We start from the raw sequence: 19,116 nt of genomic DNA on the forward strand, positions 1-19,116 counted from the left end.
GAGCAGCAGCCTGTGTCAGAAAGGAAGCGGCTAATCCATTTCCTTCTACTTTTTTAATGCTTAAATAAGAGGGGACTGAGTATTTTGTTATCTCTTTAAATTATTCCCACCATCACATACAGATATGGAGTAGTTACCTTTCAAAATACAGCTGAGCAACTTGCCATTTCATTACACTTTTGTTTTTATGCTCTAAGAAGCTCATGACTATCTTGCTTTCTGCTATACCATCTTTGCCCAAGTAGAGTAAATTCTGTAACGATGGATCGTTTTCAGATGAGACTGATTTAATTGACAACCAGGGTAATGCAATAAAATAACCTGCTGTTAATCAGCAATCAGGTTTTTTAAGCAGAGGCTGTGCAGATACATAGGCTGTTTGATGTGTGAGTCCTTGCTGCTTCAGTTAAGCTCTGGTCTGCTTCTGCTGAAATACCGGATCCATCAAAACTACCCTCTGAGCTGTGCGTAGATTTGACATGTCTGTGGGGTGAAGCATGCAGCAATTGCAGAAAGCTGTTCTCACTTGGGGTCTGATTCCAGATCACGTTTTTGGAGAGGAGAAGGGCTAAAAGTGAGCCAGACATCAAAGTTTGTGAAGCTGAAGTCCAGGACCAGGGAAGGCCTGGGCTGGGAAGGCAGGTAAGAAGCACGGTCCAGGGATTTGGTGGAACATGTCATCTGGGGGATGCTCTCTGTGCTGCGGTGCCTGGAGATAAGGGTGGGATGAGCGGGGAGGATGGTCCAGGGGACGGGAACCAGTCCAGTTCCACTGGAACCACCAGTGCCGTGGAGTGGGGACCAGTGCTGGAGCATCACGAGGCAGAAACTGGAGCTACAGGGCAAAGTGTAGAGATGTGGCCGCAGCCCAGCGGTGTGCGAGCAGCCAGGCAGCAAAGGGGAATCGCCAAGGGTAAGCGTTGGTGCACATCAGATGGATCAGCTTAGCAGGGCCATAGAGGCTGCAAGGAGGGTTTGCATCCTGGTTGCAGAGCTTAAACCTTGATTTGCCTGGGTTAGGTGTCACAGGGTGGTGGCACAGCTCCAGGACAACGCTTACAGGTGATGCAGTGCTACCTAGGAAGCTTCTTTTGTGAGCTGTAGAAACATATGTCCTCGCACCGTGTCTGATACACGCTTGGTGGCAGTGAGTGCTTATTTCTTATGTTCTATTTAAATCTGTTTTATTCTGTAGGTCAAGAGCATGAGATTGAGCCTGTGGGCTTGCAAGGATGTTTTAACCTCCAAATATTTTATGTCTTTATCTCTCTTTTGCCTGATGATGCAAAACCCAGCTTGGTTGTTTGTGTGAAGCTCTATTTTGTTTGAAGACCAAGTTCATAATAGTTTCTGTAGCTGACTTGGGGCCTGCTAACAGTGAGATGCTGCAGGGCTGCTTCGTAGTCTTTCTGACATCTTAAGTCTTCCTACAATTTTTCGTTGAGGGTTCTGGAAAGGTTAAGAGGAACAGGAATGTCTCGTCTGGGACTTCCCAGAGGAGAAGGTTGCCATCTGCACCAAGGAGTGCCATGTCCAGATGCAGCTCAAGAATTCTTTCCCTCGGCACGTCCCTTCAGAGAGCGGTCCCACCCACGCCGGTGGTGGAGGATGAACACAGATGCGATCTGATTGTATTCTTCTGGTTTTGTTAGGAATGAGATGGAAGTCTCTAAAACTACGTCAAGAAGATATTGACTAGTTGCAACGTTTTTCATTCAGTAAAGCCCTTGATTACACCAGCAACGTAAACCTGCAAGCCTTACTTCCCACTAGTAATTCTACCACCCACATATTGTAGATTCAGACTTGGTGTATTTTTGTTTCCCACACTAGATGTTACCTCACGGTTGTAGGCAAGGCAGTTAAAAGCAGATACATTGTGAATGGGGACCTGCTAATTTCTAAACCTGTCTTCTTTCCCAAATTGCATGAACAAGACATTTGCATTAAAAGTTTTATAGAGAAAAATCACAGGTTATGATATTGATTTAATGCCGAGGTAACAGAGGCCGGAAGATTAATGGTCTCAGAGGTCTGTCTATGCAAGCAATTGCAGACATCCATTTTAAACATATTTCAATTATTTATATGGAAACTTGTTTCCCAGAGAGTGCACAAAATGCATTCACATCTAGTGAGGGATTCTCCTTGCTTCCTGGGGAAGGTGAAGGACCTCCGATTCCTCTAGCAGTAGTTTATCCTTCATTTCCTTTAGCAAGTGTTCATCCCTTCCATCTCTTCTCCGGTACCCTCTGCCCTTTGCAATCCTCGGTGGCAGATGTGGCGTCAGAGCGGAATCGACCCCTGTCTCGGCACCCTCTGCTCCCGCAGAGCATCTGAAGGCGCCAGGTTGAATGGTCTCCCTGCTGCAGAGATCGGTCCCTGCTGTGCTCCATGAGTTCACGCTGCTCCTGAGGGCAGAGGCCTAGAGCACGGGCACCTCCTGGCTCTGTGGGATGGGGGTAGATGGAGCGGCATTATTTTTTCATGCCAACTCCTTTGCACGTCTTGATTTGCAGCATCATGACAAGTGGGCACTTTATAATTAGCGTGATTAAAAGTGCACACGCCGCAGTGGAAAGGAGCGTGTAAATTAGCCGTTAAAACTCTGCTGTGAGGAGGTGGTGTGCTACGGCTTCTTTCCTTTGCCATAAATTCCTCCATAAATGTCATTCCAATTCTTCCTCCGTGGAGGAAGGGAATGAAACTGTGGCTATTTCGGTGACCAATGTTCCGACACCATTTCCCCAAATCATTTATTAATAGCCACAAAGATCGTAGCTTATTTCTAACTAATTCAGCAATCAAAATTTTAGACACGGATCATGCATATATTTGTCCCTTCCTCCTCACTGGAGTGCAGACAAACGAATTTTAAAAATAGCCTGGGGTGAAGGTTTAAGTCATTCATTTAACAAGGCTCTTTAAAAGCTTCTTTTCTAACCTGCCAAATTATAGGACAGTTATAATTTGTTTAAGTCTTTCAACATTTAGGAAAACGCCTGCTGCATATTGAAGCATTAGCACCCCCTTCGCTGAGCAAATCAAGCGTGGGGCTGCGCTGGGGAAGAGCGAGCCTGGCCTCAGGAATTGCAAAGAGCTAATTAGAAGAAATGCTTGCAAAAGACTGATTTTTATTTTTTTTTCACACACACACACCCCGCCCCCCCCCAGCATTTCTGGCTAAAACATATTTGAAGTGCTTTTGTCATACCGAGGGCGCTCTGTCAGTAGAAGTAGTTTATTAGGTTTGCTACGCAGTATTCCTTTTATTTTCGCCTTCTCCTACGTCTTGTATTTGAAGGCAGAGGGCATCACGCGGAAGGCAGCGCTGCTCGGCCCCAGGACCTTCACCATCACTGAGAAAGAAAGGGGGCCTCCAGCTGGAGGTGCTTGGACCCTAAAATGAATTTTCATTATTATATTTTATTTGACCAGCAAAATTCAGCCAGTTCCATACACTTCTACAGCCGTCTGCAGGAGCTGCAAACTGTCCCCCAGAGCCGCTGCCTGCGGGGAGCGATTCGAGTGCTGCTGCAGGCTGGTGACTCGAGAAGTCCCACCAGGTTCCCAACAGCAATTCCCTGAGGTCAGGCAGAGCCTTCGTTTCGGAGCCGCCTCCTCCCCTGCGAAAGTGCTGGGCTGTGGTTTTCCTGGTGTGTTTGGGGACACCGAGGGGAAAAGGCTGGTGCCCTGTTTCCCGGATCTGCTGGGAACCCACCGCTCCCTCTGGCAGCGATGGGGTTTCACGAGGCAGGAGCAGGGCAGCACCTCTTCGTCTGAAGGGGTGAATGAAAGAACTGTGTCAGGCGCGCAGCAGCAGCTCCTTGGAAATGAAAGGGAAGTAGGATGAGTTTGATAGGAAAGAAATGGAAAATAAAGCTGCATATATTTTTGTTACACCACAGCGTTGCTACCTAGATGTTGTGTAGGAGTTTATTATTGTTTTATATCTGTTAGGATGACTAGAAAAAGCTTATTTTGACATTATTTTGAAAAAAAAAAAGTTTATGCATTTATATATCTATGCTATCCTATACACTGATTTTACAGCTGGGCCTGCAACGCTCAGATATTCTGGACAGAAGTGAGAGTCTCAAGCCTAACCTCACTCATGCCTCTGGACTTCCACATCTGAATTAGCAAACATCCACAAGCCTGCATCCTTAATATCTGAGATCCCTGGGGTAACGTGTTGTGTTTATGGGCTGGGAAATGCCTGCGGTCCTGGGCTTGTGTCCCACACCCCCCGTTCCCCACCGTCCTGCTGCCCGCAGTCATACCTAGCCAGACCCGGACACGGCGCAGTTCACTAGGACAGAAAACTCTGTGTGTCTGTTTTAGCTCGGATCCAACACTCTGGAAAAGTTTGGGGCGAGCCTGGTGTTTGACAGCGCAGCTTTGGCTGGGCCCTGGACAGGCAGGGCTCCCAGGGCTGGAGGTCACCTCCACACACCAAGTCACGTTGCTCCTACATCGTGTGCTGCAGCCACATCAACCCCCTGCAGGAGAGACCCACCAGCGCCGACCTGCCCTGTGTAGCATGGGGACCTGCGCCCTGATGCCGAATGCCTTCTGGAAAAGGGTCTTGTCTCAGGTGGGAACACATGGGAAACATTCCCTTGGATGCATTGTCCTCATGGAGAGGAGGAGGAGACAGCACGACGGGGGCACTTGGTTTTGTGCCAATCCCTTGTCTGGGGTTTTGTGCCACGTCTCTCTATTTTCTGTTTGTGGGAATAATCGAAACATATAAATAGGATAAAAACAAGGTGGCGAAATAGGCTGGTGGCTGGTGCTGCACCATTTTGGTGGGGATGCACACCCCAACAGAGGTCTGGGATTAGTGTTTTTAACCAAAGTCCAAAGCATGCGTGCATGTAAGCCATCATTAGCTTTATTTTTCTTACATTGTAATGAAATATTGTTGAAACGCTGGGTTGAAGATTTTGTTCACTAAACAACAGTAACAAAACTTGATTAGAAATGAATGTCTTTCTAGCTAGTCTATTTTTGCTTTATGCCCTGAGCTCTTTGAAGAAATTAGTGGTGAATAGCAAATTTTGTCAGTGCTATGAATAATTATACCTGCAATTATTAAACACTTGTTATTAAAGCAGATGATGAAGCTAGCAATTTCTGTTTAAGCTGTGTACTGCTAGTATTAAGGAAGCCAAGAGAAAAACAATGGAGATGATTAGGGATCTTGGTGGGACATACGGAAGAAAGCTGACTTTTATTTAGCCTAATGAGGGAACTGTTAGATAGGATTTACCACAAGCATTTAGTGTATTGAAGTATATTGCAACAGGACCGGTATGAGAGTGACGGGATCGTTCAAGGTTAATGGCAAAATGTTAAAACACGTTGTTGTTGTTCATTTTCTTTAGCGCTCAGCTGTGAGCCAGGTGTCACACTAACATCTAACCTTATGTTGTACACGTGAGATATGAGGAGAATTGCCTGACCAATACCCGGGTGGACGGATGAACAGCAAAATGATACAACTCACAGGAGGGCAGTTGGAATTTAGCACCAAACATAGCGGTCGAGTCTGCTGGGTCCCTGCCCAGAGCTTCCCAGCCCCTGGTAGTACCTGATGCTGGAAAGGGCGACGTCCTGCCTGCCACAAGCCCCGATGGGACACTGGGGGGCTGGCTACCTCGCAGCAGAGCGGTAGCGGTTTGTGCTCTTCACGCTCCACCTCTTGGCTGCAAATGCCGCTGACCCAGGAGGAGAAGATCCTTCTGCCTCTCACTGAAGTAAAAAAAATCTGAAAATATTTGTAAAGAAAGTAAACAAGGCCCCCATCAGAGCTCTCTGGGCAGCCTAGAAATGAAGAGCTACCCTGAGGCATCATAATTCAAAAGAAAAATATTTTTCTTCAAGAAGTAAGTGTCTTCTCAGAAAGCATTTTTATTTATAATCGTGATGGCCCCGTGCAGGACACTGATATCGTAACGCCTGGCTCTTGCTGACTTCCCTGCACCATAGCACATGGGGCTTGTGAGCCCTGTGCTGGCCCGAGAGGAATTCCTCACCTCCTAGCTCAGATTTACTTCAGTTCATGCTGGTTTTAGTTCATATTTGTTTGGTTGTCACGTTAATTTCTCTGTCAGATAGCTGAGCGCCCTTCAAGGCGGCGACTGGTGAGAAGCAGTGTCCCCCACTTGCTGTGGCGCGTCAGAGTTTGACCACCGGTGAGCTAGTTGCGGCTTTGCCAGATGCGCTGTCAGTATGGACCAGCCCAGGAGCAAAGGCCAGACAAGCCATTTTCCTCATCCCATCATGGAAGAAGGACAACAGTCTGCCAATACCATAAGATATTGCCACTGCAGAAATGAAGGCTGACTCCCCTATGTGGAGGGGCAAAGACCAAAATACATATATATATATATATATATATATACACACACTTGTGTGTGTATATATACATATGTATATATGTGTGTATTATTCAGAAAATAAGACCACCTTGAAAGCTATTTTTTCCAAGAACCCTGCTGAAGGCTAGCACATTTAGTTCATACATATCCAGCAGGTGTTGCAAAATATTGGAAGGGAGCTTTGTGACTATCTTCAGGAGACAGGACAACAGGGATTTCCCAGCACTGGCTGTTGTGCTTCAGTGCCAGGAACCTATGGATTTCTTTGCGATGGAAGGCGGTCGCTGGTGCTGTGGTGCATGCCACCACATCACTTGACCATGGGCCGGTGAGGATTTGAGGACCTTTGCGTGATAAATTCACTTCATATTTTGTTCCTGGAGGTAAGGTGCTGGATGGGCTTGAAGATTGGCAGTTTACTCTAGGGTCTGCGTGGAAAAAGAAATTATGCCTCAGATTAGAGATCAAAGATGAGCAAAGTGAAAACTCATATTCTCCAAATGACCTCAGCTCCAGCAGAGAGATTAACGGGCAGCACTGGGATGTCTCCATTACACAGATCTCCACCTAATGGTTCCGGCTAGACCAAAATATTTTCTTTCTACTGCTGTAGAGCAGATGAAAATCTACTAGAGGAAAATAATGAATATTAACTTTCAAAAGGATGGTGATTTGGGCTGAAATAAAATTCCTGTGGTTGACAGTATGTGCTGGAGTTATAAGATCAAGTAGCAAATTACTTATGAAATTGCTACAGGGAGGTCTTTGAAGCGGTGAATCGGGGTAAAGCATGCTGTAATATATTTAGCAACTGATAATGCAAATTGCAGAAGACGACAGGAGGAGAGGAAAATAAATTAACTCTCTAAAATGTTGTTGAGTATTTATGGGGAGGTAATAGGTTTCCTGACACTTCTTACGAGAACCTGATTGTTAATCCCGGGGTCCTGGAGAAATGCCAGTTGAGGTAATTGTGCGCTCTCAGCCCGAGTCACAGCTGCAGCTGGGTGCTGCTGGCATGTGTCTGCTCTAAGCCACTCCACCGCATGGGGAAGCGCTTCCCAACTCTCTCGTGCCATCCTTCAGGTTTGGAAACTGACCCCTCTGAAGTTCTCCTGATGTTTCAGGACTTAGTCTTTAAGACTAAGGATAAAATATCTATATACTTGCATGAAAAGTGTTGGTGTTTTTCCCGCTGACTCCCCACCATCAGCACCGTAGTCTGTCCCTGTGTGTGGCTGGAAGCTGGTGTCAGCCGCAGAGGAAGTGTTGGGTGCATTTGCTGGCTTGACTTGGCTGAGCAAGCGATGTGTCTGTTCCAGAGGAGCGAATTTCTACCAGTCCCTGGGGGTTTTGGAGATGATGGGAGTCCAGATCATTAAGGAGTTTTGTTGCCACTCTTCCTGAAAGGTGGAGAGGGAGAAGGCACTGCTTCAGCATGGGAAAACCATTGAGAGCACCTCCTGTGACAATGTCCCTTGGCTATGAGTGAGGGTGTTAGCCCTGTTCTCTGGCTGAGTTCCCTGTTTTCTCCCCACTGAGCTGCTCTACCTGCTCCATCTGTGGCTTCCCACCCAAAAATGCTTGGTGCTTTGCTGGAGAAGATGAGCTTCTTGGTGGAAGACTGGAGGAGGTGGCAGGGTTACCCACTGTGGTGTGGGCAGTTCTCACCCGGGTTAGAGGAGAGGGTGTGTAGTCGTGGATGGCCGAGATCTGCTGCATGAATGCTTGTCCCTGCACAGGCTGGTTGGAGATGGGGAAGCTGAAGGCGTAGTGTAGTGTCAGCAGGAAAGAGGGTGGAGGAGGATGGGTTTCAGAGGAAAACTGATTAGTATTTCCATGAGCTCCACTCCTCGCAAGTGATGGGTACCTGGATCAGCTGCAGTTTGGGGGGGTTGTGATAAGAGTCAGCTGCTTCTCAGTGTTACACATCCTGATGGATGACTTTGAATATGGCCCTTTCGTTACTTTTACGTTGAAATTCAATTGTTTTCACATTGCTGTATCTACAAAAAAGATTGACGTGCCTGTTCAGGTCTAGATAGGATTAACTGAAAGGTAACATAGCTCCTGAAAGCCAGAAACTCTGAGCCATGTATTTGCCTTAGTTGAGACCTAACATACGCTGCAAAATAGCCTTAGTCCTTCTGCAGGGAGCGGGCTCTCTGATGGACACTGTCTTCATTTCCTGCATGGATTAAAATCTCTTAATCTGAATCCTTTATTTTCTCTTAGGATTTGGTCACTGTAAAGCATTTTTGATGACTTCTTCAGGGTTACCCTGCTGTACTTCCCACTACCCTTGTGAACGTGAGCTGTGTGAACATGCTCTTCCACTGCAGCTTCAAAAAGATTACAGAAGAAATCATTCCCTGTTCATCTGAAATAGTTTCTTACATTTTTTTCAGTGAATGAATAACCTTAAGTTGTTTTCTAAAGATCTATGTAAAAATAGCATTTCAAAATATTAACATTAACCAGTTCAGCACAGGTGTGAGTTCTTGCATCACTGAAACAGTTCAGTGTAACTGGTGTGAATTTGTGAAGTACCTTGGTTAGCTTTCTTTTATCTTTCTTTCTTTTTTTTTTTTTTTTTTTCTTTAAGAAACTGATGCAAAATGACTTACCCAGCTCAGCTTAAGAACAGAGCAGCTATTTAATGAGTAGGTGTACACAAAGCCAGAGTGCCCGCAGGGCGCTCAGCCGCACCTTGACTACTGTGTTCAGTTTCGGGCCCCGCATGACAAGAAAGACATTGAGGTGCTGGAGCATGTCCAGAGAAGGGCAATGAAGCTGGTGAGGGGTCTGGAGCACAAGTCTTATGAGGAGCAGCTGAGGGAGTTGGCATTGTTTAGCCTGGAGAAAAGGAGGTTGAGGGGAGACCTTATCGCCCTCTGCAACTACCCGAAAGGAGGTTGAAGAGAGGTGGGGGTCCGTCTCTTCTCCAAACAAACAAGTGATAGGACAAGAGGAAATGGCCTCAAATTGTGCCAGGGGAGGTTTAGATTGGATATTTGGTAAAATTTCTTCACTGAAAGGGCCCTGTGTGGGCACTTGTGTGCTCCAGCAATCTGCCCTTTGGCTGCACCAGCCCCTTCAGTTCCTCTCTAGCGTTAGAGCCAGCACTCTTTCCACCAAAGATAACACAATTTCAGCATTTAATATCCCCTCTGCAGAAGCACTGCTCCTCAGAATGCCTCAGTGGTATCAGCCGCCACAATTTAATTAGCACCCAGTTTCATGCTGCGAAAGACTTCCTGGAATAACTGATGTAAGAACAGAAAACTGTGATGTAAGAACACGCTCTGCATAATACAATTGATTATTGGGGCACACTTAAAGCAACAGGCCCAGCATGTGCCTCACACCCTGTGAATGTGTGTGTAGTTTGGCCCTAGTCTGGACACACGGGTCTTCATGACGTCAATCTGCAGGAAGAAGTCAGCTAGAGTGGCTACCGCTGTGGTCCCTCGCCTTCCTCCTCCTACCTCTGCGCTCCCAAAGGGACACTCTGCGACAGTTTTTAATTGCCGGGACTTGCATTTCACAATTCACACAGTACGAGGCATCATTGCTGTTCCACCAGTGCCCTGAGGCTCTGCGCTCCCAGGAGAGCTGGGCGCAGATGGTGGCTTACTCCACAAGCCAGCTGTGGCATCTGCCTGCAAACACAGGGCTGGACCAGCTAAGGGAATCAAATGACCCAGAGGGACGCTGGGTAAGAAGAACTGGAGTCTGGGTTCAGATCCAGTTTCACCTAGAAGCCTCACAAAAAGCCTCCAGGTTTGGCGGGTGATTTACGCTAGAGGCAGCCAAACCTGGCTCTCTGAGCAAAGTGCCAGAATCGCTCCTGCTTCCCAGTGACAGGGATACACAGCCCGCTCCTGGGTGGGCAGCTGGGTGCCGAAGGGACACAGGGCAATGGCAACAGCCCCCAGGGACAGAGCAGGGCATCATCTCACCCCTGCAGCTGCTGCAGGAGTACAGCCCATGGCACTACATGAGGCAGCCCACGCCGGGGAGAGTGACTGCCTACAGAGGGGCTTGCAGCAGCCTCTGTCCCTTTGCCCTGTCTGCCTTGCACCTTGTTCCGAGCCCTGAATACACTTCGAAGAATTATAAATCAATAACAACGAGTGTGTTGCAGAAGTTCAGTACATCGGAGGCAGATTAAAAGGACATAACTTTCATGAACAGACATAAGCATTCAGAGAGATTTATTTCGAAACAGCTTTGGTGCTCCCTGGTGCTCCCTGCGCCAGTTAGAACTAATGCATAATAAGTCTATAATCTGCCAGTGACTACATAGACAACACGCTGCTGAACTGATGCTTGCACCCTAATTCAGATGCATATTGTGCCCTCTGGATGTACCACGGTGCTGCCTGGAACTCAGCACAGCAAATAAAGACGCATGGTCTTAGGTAGCCAGAAAGCAGAGCTGCTGTAAACCTAGGATTTGCACAGCACAGAGGTCAGTGTGGTTTTGATTTTGCACGTGGCTTTCATAATTTTCCATAGAAAATAAACTTCCACTATTTCCTTACCACACCCCACCCCAATTTCTCTGGGTACAAATAACAAGTACGTGACCTAACGCAGTGTTGATGTGGAGGCAGAGGTTTCACAGCACCCCACGCTGATGCTCGGGCACCGTTCCGCAGCTGTCAGCAGCTCTTGCATGGTCACCATCCTGCTGTGGGGAGAGCCAGGATGGGGCCAGCCCTGAGCTGCACAGGGCAGCAAAGCCCTGCCGTGCCACCTCCGCTCTGGGCCAGGCTAAGCAGTGCTAACAGAGGTAATCGTGAGCTGCTAAATTTGCCCCACGGTCCTTCCTTTGCAATACAGGTCATGCTCCGCATCTTGCCTGCAAAACAGGAGAGTCCCCCCGGTCTTCTCGCTGCAAAGCAAATCCGCCTTGGGAACAGGGGTGCTCCCATGGGTTTGTGCCTGAGAAAGTGGGGAATAAACCACCCAGCTCATAGACACATGAATATGTTTGTCATGTATCATATTTTAACATCGAAACAAGATGCTTCTGTGGTGGATGGCTTGCTTATTCCCTTTGCTGCCCAAACAATCGCAGACACCAGTCTGGACTCTGCAAGTTTCCATTGCATCAGAGGCCATGTTTGAGAAGACCTCCAGCTTAGTGAGTGCTCAGTTGCATGACCACAACTGTGTTACTTTCCTGTGAGGACTGGAGGCAGGAGGGGAGATGACCAGAGCTCTCTTCATCGCCATCCATCCTCCTCCTTCCCAGTTTTCTGGGCTTCAGGAATTTCTTGGCCAGGCTATTGCTGACTTTGCCTTGTTCCCACCTCCAGCGCTTTTCAACAGGCTGATGACAGCAACTCAGACATCCGTGCTGTATTGCTGCTTACCATCTCCCAGCCTTCAATTTCATCTGGAACCCTACGGGATTGGACAAAACTGCCCTGGGAAAAGGTGTCCTACAAACCGCCCATGTTCAAGGCCTGGGGCTGGTTTTACCAATTTTCCTTTAAAACATCTGCATTGATTGCTTGGATGTAGATGGCAGCCGAGAAGAGGAGACAGTCTGATAAGGAGATGGTCTGACCTAGGTGGACATCAAAGACTACCCTGCAAGAACAGATGTTAATGTTTTAAAGAAATGTTTTAAAGAACTGTACACCCAAGTGTGTACAGTATATGCTTACATCTTCCCCATGGAATTATCAGAAGGAAAACTGAAAAGGAGACAAGCATCTTCTAGGGTGAGCTTTCTGTTTGTTTTCTTAGGACACTGACTGAAATGTGTCTATTAAACCAAGCAGCCACTGCTTGCAAAACCACAGGGTGTTATGAAATTTTGAGCTGAAGGAGGTCAGCAGAAAGACTCCAGTGAGGGTAAATCAAGCTTAAAATAAATGTGGTATTTGGTTTGTGGCAAAACTCTGGAGAAGAAATTCCAGAAAGATGTTTTAAAGTTTAGAAAGTCTTCCCCGAGATTTCAGGAGGACCCAGAGGCAGTCAGGGACCAAGTGCTGCATCCACAGCAAGCCCTTCCTCTAAGGACCCCACAGAAAGGAACATACACCTTTTGATTTATTGAGTGAGAAACCTTAAAATCAGAGTCTTTCTCAGGCAACTCAAGACTTAGTATTAGGTGTGAACAACATCTGTAACCATCACCTTATAGGACACAGCTAAACAAGGATCAAATGATTAATTTTGTTGTTTACAAGGAAGGTACAGTGCTCATTCCGAGATGCAAGGACTTGAACTGCATTAGAAAACACCCACCATCTCATAAAATAACTGCCCTAATTTGTCTTTTTTTTCTTTCTGGTCTTTAAAAAATTATTACAAATAGATCTTTTCTTTCTGCCTTTTTCCTACCCCCTTTCAAACAATGGCCTGTCCAAGGGCATCTCTCAGCTACAGCTGCTGCTACCTGCAAGAGAATATGTAATAGGCTTCACCTCCAAGCATCACCTTGGAAACGGCACAGCAGCTTTCTGCAGTGTCCAGAGGAGAGTGGGATCCTTTGCAGGGAAAGGAAAAAGGCATTGCCCTTCTCCAAAGTGCTCTCAATCTGTTTTTTATGGTAGGTAATGGTACCCAGGTGGATGCATACTGGCACGGGCTGATGCTTGCGGCTGCCAGCCTTGATTCCACAGCCCTGAGCACGGTGGGGTCAGCAGGGTGAACGTGGTTGGGTCCACAATTCTCGGTTCCCAGGCATGGGACATTGTTCCCAAAACTTAATACCAGCGACGGAGGTCTGTCGAGCACATCTCTCAACATCTCTTTTGTTATCACAAGGAGGAGTCTTTGCACTGCGTCAAAATGTTCCGCACCGCCGAGGGAGCCTGTGGCTGTTGCAGCAACATGACTCCAATTACAAGGAGTTGCATCGTGCTAAAATAAATCACTTCCTCCACTAGCTGATGTCACTGTGGAAAGGAATGGCTTCATAGCCAGCAAATCTAAGGCTGGTAATGGTCAAAACGGTAATGCACACATTTAGCTTCTCACAGAAAGGGTTTATTCATTAAAGGCAAAGCAGTAAGGCAGTATCAATCCCTGTAGAAAAAAATATATGCGTGACACGGGCACTTACAAAGCTGTAGAATAAAGTCAGGCTGTTGTTTTCATCTTCCTTTAATCACACCTTATCCAAGCAGCCCAGCATTGTCATCCACCCTTGCTCTGTGCACACGGAATAGCTCTGCTGACTGCTGCAGGGTTGGCTGCAATGCCTCTGCGGTGTTTTGGCCACCCCAGAGATCACTTCCAATCCACCACCATAAACAAGGCAAAGTGAAGGCCTGGGAAGGCACCTGTGGTGTAGGTCAGTCTTGTAGCATTTCTCCTGCTGCAAACCAAGGGGATCCTGCTTGTGTTATCCAATTACCAGGGAATTTTGCAAGAACCATCCTGTCCAAAAGGGATAGTAGAGCTGGGGGAGATGCTGCCATGCTGGGGGAGTGTTGCAGCCTGTGGTGACATGACAGCTACATGTGCCCCTGTCTGCATTGTGTTTCTCATGAACTGAGCTGTACTTGTAATATTTTCACAGCAAAATACAGTAATGGGGATGCTGGGAAGAGGGAAGCCAGAAAAACAGCAGACAACCAGCAGAGATTTCATGACTGGCCATCAGAGAGAGCTATCACTAATTGTCTTCAGCTTGTCAGCTGTCTGTGGTATTTGTACATACCTTTATTTCTAGAGGTGGTACAGGGATGCCGGAAGAATAAGGATCACTTCAGCTTGCAGACAGAAAGATGTCTCTGCTACAGGTGAAATGTTTTGAGAACACTCCTGACACTGAAAAGGCATTTTCCTTCATGCTTGGTCTTGACGAGACAATAAAATTGCCTGGGTCAAAGGTGGAGATGCTGCACCTGGAGCGGAAATTGAGCTTTTCCCAGCTTACTGCTTTTGCTGCAGGTGAATGACTCACCGTCCACCCCCGGAGCTCACATCATGCAGCCTTCAGCAGCCTGCACTGCCAGCTGCGAAGGTGGGAGGCAATGCCTCCTGGTGCCAGCAGCCACACGTGGCATCAGTAAGGACCAGTGACACACAATGCACATTTTCCCCTCATTGATGGAGGCAAACAGGACTTTGGGACTCAGGACACAATCTCACAGAGATAAAGCCAGGAGAAGCTGTCACCAGCTGACGTATCAGGGCTGTGTGCATGTTGGTCCCTCCAAATCTATGTGAGCCTCAGAGGAAAGATGTGACCATACAGAGCAATTTGGCAGCCAGGCAGGATGGCTAGAAACCATAAAGCAAGCAGGTTCATTTACTACCTTGATTCGTGTAGCCTGCCTCAGGCTGAGAAAATCAAATGATCCACAGAGAGTGAAGCAAATGAAAAAATATAAACATCTGTCTCCGATGCTGGCTGAGGGTCTGGGAAAAGAAGTTCACCTGCATCTCAAGATGACGGAGGCACCAACAGGGCCTTGGGCTTTGCAAAGTGACTGTGTGTGACAATGGGAATGAAGTGAAAACCATTAATTAGTATCATTATTGGGCCAAGCAGAGCTCTTTTATAAGAACAAGGTAAGTTCATGGGGACAATAACCCTTTTATTTACAGATGTTTAGGTTTTTCAGCTGAAGGCCTGAGCTTGAAGACATGTGCAGCCATGCACAGCCTCCCAGGTACTGCAGCAAAGCCAGAACTAACTTCCCCAACAGTGGATACAACTGGGAGGAAAAAAAGAGAAAATGGGCGCCTGGTGTTGCCATAGTTACTCAGGCTGGACTTGCTGAGAAAGAACAGGAGGTTACAGTAATTTAGATGTATCCTAAGCATTCATTTTTAAGAAAATGCTTCATTATTATTTTGTTTTATAGAAAAAGGTAAGTGACATGGATGAGCTCACACATCTTGCAGTGGGGCATTTTGAGATTACCACTACGCTTCACTGTAGTGCACAGACCCGCAAAGGTGCTCTGCCCACGGGCTGCTTTTCACGTGGGCCTAATAAAGTGAAAGATAGGGTGGCTCAGACACACGACATTTTTCCTTGACCTTGCCTCTTGTCCTTCTGTTTTCCATGGGCTGCATTTTCTGTGCTGTCTTCTCCTCGTTTCTGCTTCCCCACTCTCCCCCCTTCACCTCTTGGCTGCTGGAGAAGCTTGCTGGCTTCTTTTCAGGAGACCCTCACCACAACTGAAGTCTCAGAAACGTCTCCAAGATCCACGTCTTCCTTTCTTCACTCCAGTTACTACCTCCTCTCCTCTGACACTCACTCACAGGACGCCCACCTGCTCTCCCTGGCCCACCTCCCAGCTCTTTTGGGACTCACAGCCCAGTGAGGTCATCAGTTTATTGGACTTTTTTTGGGGTACGTCTTCCACAGCCATGGCAATTTCTTCATTTGCTCCTCACCATATCCAAGCCCACTTCATGCTCCTGGCCCAACAACTGCTGGGGACCCAGCAGCTCTTCGCTCCAACTGCTGCTTCACTTCTCTGCTTGGCCAGGTAGAAACAGCTTCTCTCATTTCTTCTAACACAGGACATGGCAGCTTTGACATTACCACCTTCTCCCTCTCCTTCTTCTCTTGGATTAGGCATTTTCATATAAGGCAGCAAGCAAATCCAGACCCGATCCTCCCTTGGCCCACAGCTGAACCCAAATATGTTCACACATATTTGCACAACTATTTGCACATAAGCCTTTCTGGTCTCCAAAACAGGCAGTTATTTTGACGCTGCGTCCTAAACATCGCAGGCAGATTGTGATGTACCCTGAGGGATGCACGTCTCATCTCTCCTCCACTTCCCCTCTTCTCTCTGTTCTTACCAATAATTACAGCTGGGGTTAGACAAAGCCTTCATTGTACCAGACCTCCAAGGATAACAGGAGGAAAATGTTGTAAAAACTCACCCAAGTTAACTAGGCAAAACAGATGAGACTTCTTCTTGCAGTTTAACAGCAGCAGTGGGAGCATTTGCCAATTTTATGCAGAACTTAAAAAAATGGCCAGTGATATTCTCTGGAAAACAGGGTCACATTATAAAACCTGGGAGGGGAAAAAGATTTTACTTTAACAGCTAAGAACATGCTCAGCATGAACTCAGACAGATCTATTTCCCTGAGTTATAGGCAGACCAGTGCCTTACGGAGTGGAAAGTGCTGCTTTGCCTTAACATGAAGGTGTTCAGACTCCAGCATCTCACCCTGGGAGAGGAAAATGGGACTATGGTTTTTTGTAATGCTTTAACAGTGAAAGCACTAAAGAAATATTGTATGGAATTGGTAGAACTAGAACAGTTATTAAATTGCTATGAGATAGTAATTTTGTATTTTATTGCCGTTTAAAAAAAAAAAAAAGTTTTTAAACTGCTTTAATAAATGCTTGTGGGATGATGCTTTAACCAGCTATCACAAATACTGTGACAAGGCAGTGGATATATAACTCCTTACTGCAGATTTGAATTGCCTGAACGTCAAGCCATCCTAACACAGGATGACAAAACTGAGAGTACAGCTTTTTGAGTGTTGCCTATATTAGATACCATTTCTTAGATTGTTTAATAGTGATTTGACCTGTGCCAAAATAATTCCATTGACTTCTTACATGATGTTACTATTGTGTTTTGTAGGAGAAAATTATGGTTCGGTTCAACTGTGGTAACTTTTTTTACAGATTAACCTACTTTATAGATCAGATTTATATGGTCCTTGCAATCTTCAGCGATTTATTCTGGAAACAGTAAGATACCATGGCAGAGAGGCTCAGAAGGAAGATTTGCACAATGGTTTTTATTTCCATTTTATACAAGGGAAACTGAGCCCAAGGAAGTTAAATAAATGGTCAGAATCACACAGAGCATTGGGCAGAAAAGGAAACTCAACCCAGACCCTGCATGTCTTAAGCTAGAACATCAGCAGCAAGTAACATCCAAGGGGTAACCCAGGTTAGATCGAATTCTAAAGGGTATCGTCAGTAGAAAGACATCTTCCAAGAAACACATTTCTGGCAGCCCTTCCCCTACCAGCTTTCTAAGCTTTCAAGCTGCCAAAAACGAATTGCTCTCTTTGACAAAGCTTTTGAATACTTTCAGGCTGAATCTGCTGCCCCTTCTGGATTCGAGTTATTAACCATTATTTTTATCAATGATGCAACCATCTACCACATACTCTTAAATAAAGACATCTTCCGCTGTTTTCTTTTGCACTTTGAAGCAAACAGAATTGCTTGAAATGTAGAGAGGTGACCCATCTTTGAGAAGGGCAGGATTTTCAAGTAAATCTCTAGCGTAGAGTACTTCTCATGGCAGCAAGTTATTTTACTGAAGCACACAATGTAGTGGTTTTACATACCATTTATTTGCAGTCATGTAATGAAATATCCCTTCTTTGTTCCAGTCTATTTCTAATTTAGCCACCAAGAAATAAAAGAATTCAGAGAATACACCCATCTCTTATCTGGCACAACAGCAATGTCATATTTTTAATTTTGAATGAGATGTCTAAAAGTGCTTCATTAGCCAAAGACAGGGAGCTGTTATATGGCCTGTAGAAGTTGAAATGTGATAGAAATAAGTATAATAAAGTTATCACAACCAAACCAAACTACAGCCTGCTTCCCTTTACTTCAATTGGCATGAATTGCCTACAATAACGTAGACGTTTTAAAAGGGGGAAGAGAAAATTTCTCTCTTCTCAGTCAGCCTTGGCTCAGGTACTGATTAGCCAGGATGGGGAAAATCTACCCTTGAAAAACCATTTTCTGACTATTTAAAGTTGCAGTGCTGTCTCGCTGTTCAAAATAATTTGGGTGCCATCCTGGAGGGAAGTGCGAGAAGTGGGAAGAAGACTTGCACTGAAGAAGACAGAAAGAAAGATGCTGCTTTTGTGCCCAAGCTTAAGAGTATTTGCCAGGGGGGATCAAACAGGCAGAAATCAATGGAGCCAACCCACCTGAGCACGCACCTTTAAAGCTGCTTTTACATGCCTTCTCTTGATGCTCTCTATAACTGGTAGGGTTGCATGTAGTAAAATGTTTGCAATGTCCAGTCTTTCCTTGTTCCACCCCTTTCCCAAACAAATGGCATGTGGTGCATGGTGCCATGCACTCTCTGAAGGTGGATGCCTTAAAAACAAACCGGAGTTTACAACTGTGCCTTGATTTCTCTCTGCAGTTAAAAATGAAGGTATGCTCAAATGTGTATGCTAATTGTGACCATAGGGGTTAAGTTCCTTTATATTCATACACATGAACAATCCGGTGCATGTGTCATTTTTACTACTTCAAAATAAATAAATAAACAGATAGATAAGTAAACTCAGACTAGCAAAAGCCCTGAAACCCAGCAACCGTAGCCCTCTACTAATGGTTTTTGCCCAGAAACTGTGTATGTTAACAAGCCTATTTTTGCTGAAGCTTTTGATATTGCTGTTGCACTTGACAACTCTGATACCGAAGTGGCTCAGAAAACATCTCTGCCGGCCTTGCTAATGCACAAACTGCCTCCTTGCACTTACAGAAATGCTTCTTGCAAGCACATACTGTGCAAACACGTCAGTGTTTATTAAATCTAGGCCTGAGATGTGGAGCGGCCTCAGTCTCCTCTGATACCAAGGCAGACAATGTTCTACCCCCTGCAGAATCAGCTCTTAGCTGGTAAATAATGCTATATTCTCATTCTTCCTCAAGTAAATTCCCATTCTCTGGCAATCACACACTCTTGGAGTGATGCCAGCCTTATCCAAATGTGACTTGCCCTTTGGG

General features: G+C 46.1%; 1 long non-coding RNA gene across 1 annotated transcript; it reads left to right on the forward strand.

The window, feature by feature from the left end:
• Positions 1–384: 384 nt before the first annotated feature.
• LOC141743941 (uncharacterized) lies at positions 385–7,207 on the forward strand. Its single transcript, XR_012587279.1, has 4 exons — positions 385–464; positions 544–642; positions 4,054–4,597; positions 5,391–7,207. It is a non-coding gene; the product is annotated as an uncharacterized LOC141743941 (long non-coding RNA).
• Positions 7,208–19,116: the final 11,909 nt, after the last annotated feature.

Source organism: Larus michahellis, chromosome 5, assembly GCF_964199755.1.
Source record: "Larus michahellis chromosome 5, bLarMic1.1, whole genome shotgun sequence".
Classification (NCBI taxonomy): Eukaryota; Metazoa; Chordata; class Aves; order Charadriiformes; family Laridae; genus Larus; species Larus michahellis.